The sequence below is a fragment of the Cyprinus carpio genome, chromosome A3, assembly GCF_018340385.1.
Source record: "Cyprinus carpio isolate SPL01 chromosome A3, ASM1834038v1, whole genome shotgun sequence".
NCBI classification, from domain to species: Eukaryota; Metazoa; Chordata; class Actinopteri; order Cypriniformes; family Cyprinidae; genus Cyprinus; species Cyprinus carpio.
In genome coordinates, this window is record NC_056574.1 from 24,603,647 (window position 1) to 24,618,931 (window position 15,285).

General features: G+C 37.6%; 1 protein-coding gene across 5 annotated transcripts in view; it reads left to right on the forward strand.

Annotated features, from left to right (window-relative positions):
* Positions 1-15,285, forward strand: part of LOC109059809 (RNA binding protein fox-1 homolog 1) — a 234,599-nt gene that overhangs the window by 4,715 nt on the left and 214,599 nt on the right. The window lies entirely within an intron of this gene.

Genomic DNA, 15,285 nt, shown 5'->3' on the forward strand with positions numbered 1-15,285 from the left:
ACATTTCAGGGTGTGGAAATGTCGCCACAATAACAGACTGGTGTGTAAAACTCTCGGACGTATTTTAAAGATTCTATGCCGCGAACTTTATTCCACATACTTTTGAAAATCCAGCATTTAGTTGATGCTGATAAGTGCTCATCGTCACAGTTGTAAACACTACGGCTTTCTTCTTTTGTAAGGGGGTTTGGCGTCACGGCATCTTTCTTTCTAGGCAGAACGTTAAAGAACGTGACACACACGTTTACAGTAAATCCTGTATAATTCAACCAATCCGACGACGACTCCGAAACTCCTGAAGTGTTTCCACTTTTGTGTGCCATATGCATTAGACGTTAAGCCAGCGGTCCGTAGGTGTGACATCTGAGGCTGAGACTAATGGCCCGGTACTGGGTCGCGACCCGATGGTCTATAGGACTCTTCCTATCAGATGTCAAATAGACATTTATAAGATGTTTATGATTTAGAATGCATGTAAAACTGATGTCTGAAAGATATCTATCAGATGTTTGTACACAGCAGATGCTTTCCAGATGAAGCGAACTTTAACAGACATCTTACGTGTGATATCTGGGATGTTGAGCCCTGTGGTGGTTCCCCCACGGTTTACTTTGGCCTTACACATATTACAAATTACATACTTTGTGTTGTCTTGATTCACAGTGAACTTCCACGCCGACGACTCGTTTACATTTGAATCTGAGGCTTACTTTGACGTAATAACGGATCAGCTCGGAATCGGCAAGATGTGAGACTGACCAGTCTCACCAGTCTGGACAATCATGTGGAACATCATTTGATTTCGGTTCCTGGCAGGTTGATTGTTACATCTCTATGTTTTAAGTATATTTCAATTTTAATAACATAATAACATTAAAGATTGTTGTGGTTTACATGTAAGGAAAGTGTAAATGTGTATATGCAAATGCATAGAAATGTGTATAATCTAAGCTATCAGGCTAATTGGGTATATGTATGCAATGCTAGTAGACTAACTAAAACAGACATCACTTGTCATATTTTAACAATAAATATTTTTGAATGTTTTTCTTATCTTCTGCTAAGATAGCAGGTTAATTGGCTTTTGATATGCTAAGCTATTAGGCTAACTGTCTAACTTGGGAGCTTGAAAAAAAGATTTTATTTATAGTTTAATTGTCAAATTAATGTAGTTAAGACAACATATACATGATTGTTAATATCAGGGTTCCTCAAATCTGAGGGTTAGAGCTAAACTCTGCAGGAAAGTGGATTTCCTGGGCCAAATTTGAGGATCCCTTGTTTATATTGTCACAAAATGTCCCTGGTGTCTAGTATCACATAGCTCTATATATGAAGTTGTATTTAGAAGTGTATCGTTTAACCACATACTTACAGTACTTAGGAAGAGCAATATATACTATATAGTAAGTCTCAACTACTTGAGTTGTTTATATTGTTGCAAAATGTAAACAATATTATTGCCCAGCGCTATACAAATAAAACTGACTTGAGTTGACACTGCATGATTCTGTAGGATTTTCCCAATAAACATTTTTTTTTTCAACTTTGAGTTCCTGCGGGGTGACCAAATCTTGCCTGACACCGGAATGAGTCATTGATAAATGCTTTCATCACTGTTAACATTGGTAAATATATTTGACGTGTTACAATGTACAGATTAGAAATGTGGCTTTACAGGTCAATAGCTGGGGAGTGGTTAAATGAAGAAAAACACGCCACCGCAATGACCTTCAGTCTCCACGTACATGACATTCGCTGACAGCATTAGCGGCATGCTTGACATCTCCTTTCATTTGTGTTTGTTTTGTATATGATTTAATTGGCTCCTTGCTTCTGTCTAGGCTTTTGTATTTGAGAAAGCGTTACTAGTCATGTCAGTCTTCATGGACATCAAGAGCTCATTGCTGAATGTTGGGCGTTTTGTCCTTAGGTGCTCTGAGGCTGGGGCCTGCTGGTGATGATAACAGTGATAATTCAAAGTGATTTCGCACAGCATGGTTTTGTCAGACCAGTCACCAACACCCCGTGGCATGGCTACACGCTCGTGTGTCTTAAATCCGCCAGAGGCTTTACCGTGGTGTGGCACACTAAGCCTTACTCATAGGTCAGATGAGTCATTGTTTTACTTTTACTTTTTCGTTTACACCGTAAAGCAATCTGAAGGCTTTTTTGGGAAGCATGATAATGGATTGAGGCAACTCTACATCTTATTTTAGACATCAGGTCGATCGCATGAGGGGCTCTTGAGCTTTGTATTCAGTGGAAGTACAGTGCAATACATCAGGCAAACTCTGGGCATAGTGCTGAGGCATGCTTTTTTTTTTTTTTTTTACAGTTTTTTTACATAATTATTTCAGACTCCACTTATTCAACACAGAGGACTGCTCAAATTGTGAAATCACCGTGGGCCATAGCGAACCATCGCTGAACTCTAGAATCAGCACTCCCTCGGTTCTCATCTACCTATTCACCTATCTTTTTTATTATTTTCTTATTTCTACCCCTCTTCTTTTTTAAATGCTGACTTTTCACATGCGGTATGCCAATTATTTCACGCTGTCTACGCAGTCTTGCATTCTCTCCTTATCGCAAATGGAAGAAAAGTCTTCAGCTGGTTATCAAAATGCTAATGCGTTTGAAAGGAAACATTAGTCTTCCCCAGTAAAATGTTATTAAATGTGGTCCATTTAATCTTGTAAAAGTGCCGCTATCTCTTCAGGATTTCCAGATGTTTGTGCTTTGCCCGTACCATCCAGCTTCATTCTGATGCAGGGGGTGGTGGCTGGAGATGCCAGAGTAAAAACTGCCTGTTATTTTCGATCTTTTTAAGTGAAAAAGAGAATAATCTTTATGTTAAACAGGTATTCTGAATGTGAGGAAAACCAGTTCAGGGGTTAGACTGAAAAGGAAAGGAACGGCTGTGTGTAGACGGACTAGCGCAAGCAATAAGTAAAGTTTATTTTGTAATATATGGGCAGTGTAAAGCTGCATTTTCCCGAGTGCGAAACAAACACTCCATCTGTCTGTCATCAGTATTGCTATGACAGTCTGAATATATAGTTCGCCTGTGAAGGCAAATCACACTTTTACCACGTTTGCAGAAGTATAAATGGTCATAAACCATTGACATGCCTTTGTTTGTTGTGTCAGAACAGATGAAAATGTTCCTCCCCATTAAAAGTGCATTGAACAATTGCTTTTGCATATTCTCTTAATGACATTAGTTTCTCATCAGCATGCACTATACACTAAGTCATTAGAAATCACATTTCCCCTTGGAGTTGGGATTTGGCGCTGTACCAAATGAGGGATTGGGCTGTGCTGGTAAACGGTGTTAAGATTCTGTCCTGACCTTTGATTAAACCTCTCCTGCGGGCTCTGCCTGTGTTGCTGTCAGACAGACGTTTGCAGGATTCACAGGATTATGAGGTATTATGCAGATGGTATTCCTTAAGACAACATACATTTTCTGTTTAAAAATCACCAGCGTGGTTGGAATCGCTTGGCATTTTTGCCGCTGTGATTGACATTGGGGTGACAGACGTGTCTTGAAGGGTTCAAGCTGTTGTTGCTTGTTGTGATTGGCTCATCAAAGACCCTCACGGATGGCTACAGTAGTTTGTATGTCTGTGAGTGCTTTGAGAGCCAGATGTTGGTGTTATACATCACATGCTTTTCAGCTGGTACTTGGAGATCACAGATGATATCAGGTGGATATTAACTCTAATGTGCTCAGCCATTTCTCCATGAAGCCTTACATTTCAGGTCCCACTAGACATCATCCCATCTGTTGAAACTGTGCTGTGTGGATTATTATCCAGCAGTTTGACATGAATCAGGTTTTCCTCTAGTGCTCCTGGTCACATGTTCTGAGTTATTTTTATCATGCATTTTTCACAATATTTTCTCCTCAATTTTTTATTTTTTTTTGGTGCCTGAAACATGACGTCTTCCTCCAACCCCTGTTTGGATGACTATTAAACCCTTTGAGATGCGATTCTTTTTCATCAGAGGTTTTGTGATGTATACTAAATCTGCTTCTTTGGCTTCATCCTCATCCACGTTGAGCCGTGCAGGTCGCTCCCGAATCTCTTTGGGTTTGGCGTGCATGGTGGGGTTTTGATGTTTATTTTGCCATGGGCGACAGGAGCCTGTGCCAGAATAGAATTGGCAGTGTATCAGCCAGAATGAATGTTATGCAACCTGTGACAACTCAGAGGACTGTGTTGGTGTGAAATATCAATATGCACAATACAACAGCACATAAAACGCCACATGGCAGTGTAAACAGAAACAAACTGTGTCAGGGAGATAGTGAAGATAATCCCGACATCTATGGATGGAAATGGGATTCGCGAAGGTGACCGATCAAGAGATGCATGTGGATCACAACGCTAGACCTCTCAGGTTTTGTGGTATATTTGTTGCGCTTCTTGTCATCAATTTATGTTGCCTGGTCTTCTCTGCAAGGGGGAAAAATGCTCAGAAAAGCCATAGATGTGGATTATAATTTTAATGCCCCACAGATTTCATTTGTTTATTTTATTAAGTTAATGAATATCATAACAAGGGATTTCTAATCCTCATGGCGAACATTCCTGCGTTTTCGAGAGAATTTCTGATGAACCTTTTTATCTCTAATACACAGCACGTGGGGCTTCATAACAGCCCGCCGAGACTCCGGCACTCATTTTCTCTCAGGTGAGCCTTTAATTGCATCTTCCTTACTTGGTGACATCTTTCCCATCATGGTGGGCTGCTCTCCTATGCGAATAGGCTCGCACTTACTCAATAAGTGGAACGGTGGCAGCTGTCATTGCATGCCTTATTATTACTGAAAAAGACTTTCTAGTCCTTAAAGATCCACCGACTATCGGCCTTGCTTCGATTTAGAGAATATTGCAGCTGCTAGACATCCTCTTACAGCCATTTTGGCAGACCATTGGCCCCAGCGTAGGGAATCCACTTCCAGTGGAGGAAAACAGCTCTTAATTGCCCTCCATAAACTGCCGGGCTGCTGCAAAACAAAAATCAATTTTTTCCTCCAGGATGATTTTGGGGTGTAATGGCGAGCATCTGTATGAAAGGTCACCGTCGACGGACTTCTGTCACGTTGATGCGTCGCGGGGGACGTGCAGGCTATATGTACTCTAATCGGGGAACATCCCACTGGGAGGAGCTCAGCTACTGTATCGCTTCCTCTTGTCGCAGCTCAATGCGCATTCACAGAGTTCCTAAATTGAGATTAATAATGTCATCTACAGCTGGAGTTTACGGACAGCGATTTCCGCCCCTCCTCTCCCCACCTTCAAAGTCCAACAGACTTCCATTTGAAAAGATTTAGAATGGGCACAGGGAATATTAATATTCTTTACAAACCACACGCATACACAAGCATCATCAATTTTCCAGACTTGTTTGTATACATTGACTCTTTGACATTCAAACCCAAGGTATCCTCCCCCACCAGCGCAGAATGAGCGGACAGCATGTGTGCGAGAGAGTGCGTGGGCAAAGTGTCATGGCTGCGCAGTGCCAAGAACAGCTCCCCACATTGTTAACAGTGTTCACTGTCTGCAGACGTCTGCCTGGCTGTGGAGCTCATGAAGCTTAGGACACTGTCGTGAAGGACGAGCACAACTTCCATGAAGCACAAAGCCGGTTTTCCTTTCACATCTTTTCTTCATTCATTGTAATGCAGGGTTGTGCAGTAAAATAACTGTTTTCTGTTTGAGTATATTATAAATGGTTATTTTTAAAAATGTATTCCTGTAATGGCAAAGCTGAATTTTCAGCAGCCATTACTTCAGTCACGTGATCCTTCAGAAATCATTCTGACATGCTGATATTTGGATATTTGTGTTGAAAACAGTAGTGCTGCTAAATGTTTCTGTGGAAGCTATGATTGTGGAAGCACTTTTTTTTCATGATTCTTTGACGAATAGTCAAAATAATCAAATTCAAATAGCAGTTTTTCATTCTGTATGCTATTAATGTGAATCTGGGACATTTGAAAAACTAACAAAACAAAACAATTCTTTCATAAAAAAAATTCTGTGTTTTAATTCCCCGACCCAATCCACTCATTTTAAATATCAACACAATTTTCATAGTCACGTTCATTAACGTGGCATTTAACTGTGGAAGTCAAATCACCTTCACAGACTGAAAAATCCTTGAAATTCTTGGAAAATGAAAAACAATGAAATCTTGAGATTTGTGGAGAATAAAAGCATCCCTCAACACCGCATCAGTGACTTGGCGTATTTCATCCGTGCCTCACTCTGTCCCACTATTTCATTTGTTTCACTTCCAAGGACTTGTGGAATAACATTGCCAATTGGTTTTTCCGGATAATTATAATCCAAATTAGCCACCACATGATGTGTCAGTGTTTTCCTGAAATTTGGTGGCTATGCCTAAATCTAGTTTGCAGTGGTTAAATGTAAAAAAAAAATCCAGGTATTAATGAATATTTTAAGCTTCTCTGTTCTGGTGACTTATTTCATTGTTTTATTAAGTAATTCAGCACACTTTTGGAAGAGTAAGCCAAAAGTGATCAGAAGCACAAAAACCCTCAGACGCTTGTGTGTAGCTGGTATGTTTTCAATTAAATCCCAACTCTCTGTATGTGATGACAGCAAAGTTTTAAAAGGAAACCATTTGCTGCCGACTGGCTCGCTGATGGCGATAGCAGCAGTGGTGTATCAGTTGACTAATTGGAGAGGCTGTCCTCGCAGTGTTCTCTGCAGAGCCTGTTGTTTTGCTCATTTGGTGTGACAAATAGCAAGCCTGTGGAGGATGCAAGGCCTGGGTGCTGTTCTGACCTACGACATCTCATTTGCTTCTGATAAATGGCCATTTTCTGGAGGTGCATGGTTCACTTGAGAGGCAATTGCCAGGTATGAGTCGCCTTCTTCTGTAACATCTGTAACATCCATGACTTGGCCAGAAATTGAGCTTTCCTGGTTGCTCTTGCAGCACTATGTCAAGGAGCTCCTGGTGTAATACTTAGATGTGATCATTATGGCAGCTGTATTCATATTCTTTATGAGCATTTAGTTTAAAAACATGCCAAATGTTATAAAAAGATTGGCTCCTGCACATGTCTTTCACCATCATTAGCTTTGGGTAGTTGCAGGCAGCGATTTCCAGGCTTCTTTTTGCCTTTATTCATCATCAGCATCATGCCAGAAATGTGAAGGTTTTTGTTCAAAAAGTGGCCCAATATTATCTCTTCTTACAAAGGAACTAAAGAAAATTATGACATTAGTCTTGATTATCTATTTTTATCCACTGACAGCTCTGATATTTTTAGTTCTAATTTGTGTTTTGTAGGTTTAACAAAGCAAAATCTGAAAATTCTGTCATCATTTACTCACAGTCATATTGTTCCACACCTGTATGACTTTCACAAAAGAAGAAATTTTGGGTAATGTACTGGTCACTGTTTTTCATGAAGTTACAATAATTGTGGACTGAAGTATTATGTGTGTAATTTAAAAAATGTAATTTTTAAGGCAAGATCAGTGTAATTTAAATAAAAATTACATGAGGTCTTAAAATCCACTAAGGCTGTCTTTGGCAAGTGAACTGCACAGGAACTGGGGCTCACATGGAGGGCAAAACAAGACTTTCCCCCACTGAGCGCCAGTTATTTTTACGAGGTTTGCATTAAGTAGTAATGTAGTAAGGTGTGTACTGAATTTGATCTTTTAATATCACTGTTTTAAAGGTACTCTAAGTGTTTTCACCTTAAACATTTTAGAATGTCCCACTGTTTTTAGTGATCAAAATATTTTTGGATTGGAACAGATAGAAAATTAACAGGCTTGTGCTACAGTTCTACGGATGTTTTGCCAGCCAGGTCTTCAAGCCAGTCACGTGAATGAAAACTATCAATTGATGAAAAGTTGAAGAAATTCTCAAATATTTTTGAGAACTTAAAAAAAAAATGTTTAGAACATTCTTAAGAAATAAAAGATATGAACATTTTAAGAAATGTTTTTGGGAATACAAAATATTCTTACATTGATTCTTAAGTTAGAAAAGAAGAAAAACTAATTCTTAAGAGTATTTTTTGAATCTGGCCCAAGGTTCCCAAACTTACTTGAAATGGTTAACAGCTCATTTTGAAGGCAAGATCAGTTTATAAATTACATTTTTTAAATTAAGTGGGTTTTTTGGGGTTTTTTTTTTTTTTGAGAATTGAAAGCCCCAGTCCCTTTTACTGCAATGAAAAAAAGCAACCTGCACATAAATTCAGAATGTCTTCTCATGCTTAGGAACAACATGAGAGTAGATACGAATAAATAAAGGAAGACTTTTTGGGATTTTTTAATTCCTTGAAGCACCCCCTAGGATACACAAACCAGTGGTTTAAGGCATTGTAAACAGTCTTTTGTGCGATTATTGTGTCGTCCCACTTACAAATGTCTCATGGTACAGAGCAGGCAAATGACTCCAGGGTCATGAATGAAGAAGACACCGGTATTAAACCTTAAACTTGCCTCCTTAAACCTTGCAGGGGCAGCGGCTGCTGTTTATGTAAATGTTTTCCTCATATAAAGGAGGCCATCCGTTGTCTGCCGTCTGGGGCTGAGCATGTATGTGTGGAGATAAGGATGCTTCGGGTGGACTCGTCTGAGCCAGACAGAGAGAGAGAGAGAGAAACTGCTTGTTGGAAGATAAACAGGCCTAATTAGAATATGCATTTGTTCAGTAATTCTGTCCATAATTGAGATATTTTAATCTTTGAACATGCCAGCTATTTAGAAAAGTCAGCCATGGCTTCCCGCGTCGATCTGAAACATACTGTGTAAACGCGGCTTTTCAGACACGCTGGCAACGCACCAACAGGACAAGGAAAACACTTTTTTTGGATTAGCGCCCCTTTCCACTAACAACACAACTACACCGCATTTGCAGCAAATCATTTAGACACAAGCACCCTTTGTCCAAAAAGTAGAGGCAATCCACTCTTTTTCCCTTTTTTTGATGGGCCTTGTTTCCTGTATGTTTGGATATGATTGCATGGCAAAACATTTGAACAGGCCGTGGTTTTACAGGTATACAGCAGCTCCCTGGTGTAATCACTCCTCTAAACTACAGAACAAACTCCAGCACAGCTCTATAAGTCGATGGCACTTCATGCAGGGGAACAGGAAGTCTCCTGCCGCTCCGCTGAGAGATAAAGGCACCGATAGGAGACATGGGGTACAGTGCAGCCATTGTGTTAGATCAAGATGTGCCTCCTGAACTGATGGGTGCTGTGAAGTCTGATTCCACCTCTCTGCTATCTCAGGATGAGAAATGTAGATGGCCTATAGAGAGATGGCGGTGACTAAATGAATATTAAAATGAGCTCAGGGAGTGGATTGCTATTCAGCTGTCTTTCAAGTCTCTGGTGGTGGATGGGGTTGTTGATGTCCATGTTTTTGAATCATGAGAATAAAAATGACATTGTGTGTATATTTATGTGGGATTCAAAGCCATTTGTATGTGCCTTCTGGCTATTTTAATATTTATGTATTATAGATATGCTTTAAAATGTCACGCATTTTTATGGTGAATTTCTGGCAATAGCCTAAAAAAATGAAACATATCTGAATAGTAACTATACATTTTTAATATTTTATTTGTAAAAAAAAAAAAAAAGCTGTTAAAAACTGTTAAATATTGTGGATTCCAGAAAAAAAAATACAGTGACATTTTAGGCATTAGGCGACACAAAAATAATACAATAAATATCAACTAAACAACAAATTTAACAAAACACCATAACGTGCATAACTTGTAATGTAAATAAGACACACAACTATTTAAATAAAATGTTATCAAATATGATGTCACACAAGGACTTGTGGGATTGTCGTTTCACTTTTTTCCTAGGAATGATTAATAAGAAATTATAATATGTATTTATTATGAATTATAAGAAGTTACAACAAGAAATTATATATATTCTTCATAATATGTATAAAAATATTGTACCATATTTAGACTTTTTAAATTAATTTTTTTACAGTAAAATTGCATGTATTGCTCTGCTAATTGTAATATATTTTTTAAACCATTTTTTTAAATGAACAAGTTATTTATTTTTCTGTAAGAATAGTTTTTTTTATTACAGTGAATTATTTCTTATAACATTTTAATATAATTTTATTTAAAAAAATCCAATAAGCAGCCAAGACTATTTTTATTTTTAGTACCTATTAAAGCAATAATAATAATAATAATAAAACATTCAGTTTAATATGGCCCAGAATATTATTCTTTATTATCATATACTGAAGTATCCATATACCGCCTGCATATCCCTTTCAATTAAAAAGTCTACAGGCAGCTCTCTCTGGTGTTCCTCCGTGGTTTGATGTACTCGGTGACTTCAGAAATCAAAGATTCATGTTTCTGTGTATTCTGACATTAAAGGCATGTAATGTAATTATAAATGGATGCATAATATGAATAGGAACATCATGAATGTAACATAAAGTCTATTTTTAGATATTGTTTCATACTCAGCATGTACCTTTTAACATATTCCTGTTGCCCCGAAGGAGACATCAGAGAACGGCTCCCTCCTTTCAATTCACTCTCCTTAATGCAATACGTGTTAGGCATCAGTATTCGGTTTTTGGCATGTACAGCTCACTCTCATGATCTGCTGTAATAGAGGGGGTTTGTGGCACCACTAAGCAAGCTGGATGCGGCAGTTTTCATAAATAAGCTGCGTGCTGTTTAAAGAGCAGCTCTAGGTCGCTTTGCCTCTCATTACGGCTCACGTTTTAAATGGGGTTTAGGATGAAATTCTGTTTGCTTAACCCCAACGAAATTACGAACACTTTACTAGAAAGACGTCAGGGAGATAAAACGGTCCTTGGGAAATGGCAAGCAATTAAAAGTATATTAGCTGTTCAAGGCCAAAAATAATTAAAGCTCTCAGACCATTGTGTTTTAGAAAATAGCTGCAGGCAGCAATCATAAGAGGTGCAGACTGAGTCAAAAGTCACCGCATACATGAAATGTTCAGCCACGGCCCGGCTACAGTACAGCCAAAAATAAGCAGCCATCAAAGCTTCCCTTTTGATTTGGTGCTTCTCATTTTCTGCGTAATGCCATTTTTTCCACTGTGCTTCACGCAAGCGTATCACATTACAGCATTTAGAAATGAGATTGGATCTGCGTATTTAATCACACCAATGCAATTAGTTGGTAGGAACAGAATGAATGGAATTGGAACAAGTCAAAATGCTCCCCCCTGTTGCTGGATATATATGGATCCGGGTGTGCAGAGACCCCCAGAAAACATCATATTGCAGGCAGCAGGACTTTCATCCAAAGGACAAAAACTGATATTGTAGTGAAATTAAAGGATCTTTCCTGGGTATTGCGCGGTCCTATAAACATGATCTCAGAGATGATGTTTGAATGCGGGGATGTGTGAAGTGCGCTGTAGTACACAGATTTAAATTCACATACGTTCACGCGGTGGCCTTGTGTCAGCCGGTGACTGTGGTCCATCACGCTTCTAGACAAATCTCTGCGGGCTCTATGTGCTCAAAGGCAGTTCTTTCCACTTTAACAGGATTTGCACAGATGAGACGTGTGCTCACCAAGCACCACAGAAACATTATATGGCCCCTCCGGGATACCAGATAGATGCAACTTTTATCTCTTTTCTAATCATATCCTCACTGTTGTTTGTTTGTCATTGCTGTGTAGTGTCATTGATGGTGGTTAATTTTAAATGAGAAAATGAGATTTTATAGCTCTCATATCTCTTAAAGATAACTATCATTGAGATTCAAGTTAATGTCACATTTAAAGTAGATTTGATGTACAGTTGTATAAGGAAATATGCAGTGCCTGATTGATAAACGTGCATTTATTTGTTCATTAAGAGAGGGTGATAAGCTTCTGATAAGTAGCAAATCACTTTAAAGTCAAGGTGAAATGGAAATAGTGACAGATTTTTTGAGTGTGATGGATTATCGAAAAAGAAAAATGTATGATGGTGATGAATCCATCTATTGTTGATTGAATGGAGACACATCTGAATTTGAGTTTGCATTTAGTTGTAAGAAAGGGGTGGGGGTTAAACAAATTAAACGACTGGTGCAATCTAGCAAACGTTACCAGAGAAGTAATTTCACTGGAATATCGAGTTCTGAAATTTTAATTAAAAAATTATGAGCTCAAAAAAAAAACATTACAAACTCAACTCATGCATGGAAGAATAATTCACAGAAAGGTCAATAACATGGATTTAGAAAATTTGGGGTCAGTTTTTAGGTCAGTTCATGGGGCAGCCATCTTTATAATGCCCCTATGCAGCTATTTTTACTACCATTACTGTCAGATTTTATTTCAGTACTATTGAAACATAATCTTGATGAATTTATGTTTTTTAGTATATTTCAGGTCAGTGAAAAAAATTTAGCTCAAATATCATTGAAAACATTTTTCTGGTACGATTAATTATGCATGTACATTAAAAAATAAACAGGTGATGACTTTATCATGAAAGGTGGGACCTCCAGTTCTCTGGAATTTCTCCCATGCATGTTTCTAACTCTCCACCTTACACTGTGATATATTTTATAGATTAGTGAGTTCATGTTCTAGACTAGTATGAGGGTCTCTTGACTCTTGATGAGTTCATTACAGGTTAGGCTCTGTCCTGCTTGTGTGGATTTTAAATGACGGCTCTCTGTTTGCCTTTTCTGATGATTTACATCTCGTGAGTTTCACCTTGGTCCGTAAATGATAACATTCATGTCATCACGCAAATGTACTTGACAGCCTGTGATGAGCATTCATTTTCTTTTTATGTAAAAGAGCAGCTTTGAAATGTTGATAACTTCACAGAAAAAAAGTCATATGAGCTTAGAAAGGAGGAGGACTAAATTTTCCATCTAAAGCAAGATCTGTGCAAGGTGCAGCTATATACTGTATGTAGCGTTTAAAAATTTGGGATCAGTTTGAAAGAAATGATTACTTCTATTCAGCAAGGATGCATTACATTGATCAAAAGTGACAGTGAAAACATTTATGTTACACAAAAATTCAGTTTCAAATAAATGCCATTCCTTTGAACTCTCTATTCATCAAAGAATCCTAAAAAATCAGTTTTTCACAAAAAAATAAAAATAAAAAAAAATATATATATATATATATATATATATATATATATATATATATAATATATATATATATATATATATATATATATATTTTTTTTTTTATTTTTATTTATTTTTTTTTTCTCAGTATTGATCATAATAAAACATTTCGGCATATAAAAATGATTTCTGAAGGATCATGTGACCTGGCTTAAAATTCTGAGGGGGCCTGTCATCCTATCATCCTTAGTTGGAGTCAATGTGATAAGTTTTTTTTTTCCTATTCTTTTTTTCTTTAAATTAATTATTTAATCACAGTTTAAACCACAATGTTTTAGGGATCTTTTACCATGCAGTGCGGTGTTCTATAGAGGCTAGTCCTGTGCAAACACAAAACATAGGGACAAGTTGTTGTTTTTTGGCCAAGATACTAAAATTAGATCTTTTCCAGTCCAATTTTCTGTTTCTTTTTCTCTCTGTAATAATCAAAGTTTCATGCTGGCAGAGTATAAAAGAATTATGCTTCTTGGTTAACATACTGATGAGCCCTTTTGCTAAAGCTTGAAGACGATTTGAATATTTGAGTATTTTTCAGTGTTCAGAGGAGGAGAATTGATTCATTAATGATGTATTATTTGAGCGTTCCTATTTTCAGCAACACAGGCGAGTGTTTAGTATTCAAACAATCAGGGACATTCTTATGGGCTTGAGGTGCTCCCGTCCTCCTCGGTGAAGGATAAGATAAATGAATAGTGCAGAAAATGTAAATATATGCATCTCGAATAGAAAACCTTGAGGAAAATGAGCGCAGCGGTCATTTCTCGATGCATCACACAATACTTTTTCCTGCTAACTTTACAGCTGCAGACTTAACTTAAACAACCCCGAACGAAAGGACACGAGCGTATGCTATTGCCCCAGGGCAGGACACTTCATGTGGATGGGGTGTCTCGCTTGGCTCGAGAACACTGAAATTGCAGCGCATGCTATTTCAACAACCCTGGGCGAAAAAAAACAAAACAAAAACAATCGGCACTTGTCAATAGCCAAAAATACAGAGTGAGATATCTGAGCGTCTGATAAAAGGAACAATTTGCTCTGTCATTTCGAAATCCCAAGGAGGGAAGGCTTTTGTGACAAAGTGTATAGGCAGTGTGTGAGAAAACTAGTCCATCTCTGAGTCTGTCAGCCCCGCTGTCTCCACAGGAGTGTGATGACTATGCTAGGGGAAGGCTAACCTTTGCGAGTTTGGTGCTGTTCTGGAGAGAAGACAAAGAACTGACACCTTCTGGAGAGGGAGGGTGTGTGTCAATGCGTGCGTGTATATGTGAGTGTGTGTTTTCGAAAGGGGTGTTTTTGCATTTTCTTGAATCTAATAGGTTTGGGCATACTTTGATAGCAAGTTAATTCCAACCAATACATTATTAAATGAAGCTACACATAGTAAAGTAGGTCAAAGGGGGCGAATAAACAGCCAAAAGTCAAAGGTATAATTTGATATTGTAAATATATTTGTAAATCAACAAAGATCACAATGCACTTTAAAAAATAAAGGGGGTTTGTGCAGGGATGCCATAGATGAACCATTTTGGGTTGCCCATAGAACCGTTCAATGAACATTTCATAAAAGAACCTTTTTGTTTTTTTTGTGTGAAGAGCATTAAAAATTCTAAAGAAAATTTTTTCTCAATAAAGAAAATTTGTGCAATGGAAAGTTTAAGTTTCTTACCATAGATGTCTATAAAGAACTTTTGTGTCTAGACAAGTTTCTTACACCAAATTTTAGCTGGATTCATAATGGATATGTACAACAAAAATAGGTTTATAATATTTCTTTTTAGCATTTTGCAGTCTTCAAATAATTCCAAGTTTGCTGTTCTTGTAACCAAGTGAAACACAACAAACAGCTTGGATAGAGGCCAATATTATGCAGACTGAGCATCATCATCAAACATTTTTAAATTAGTCAGATTTATAATAGAGTCGTGTTTTTTTTCTTTCTTTCCTTATTTATTCGTCTTTGTATTCATGTATGTATAAATCTATTTGTTTTTATAAATATATTTATACATTTTATTCCTTTAATTTAGACTCACAAAATGTATTTATTTATTGTTATGTAGTTTTTGTTTCTTCTCTTTTCTTTTGTATTTCT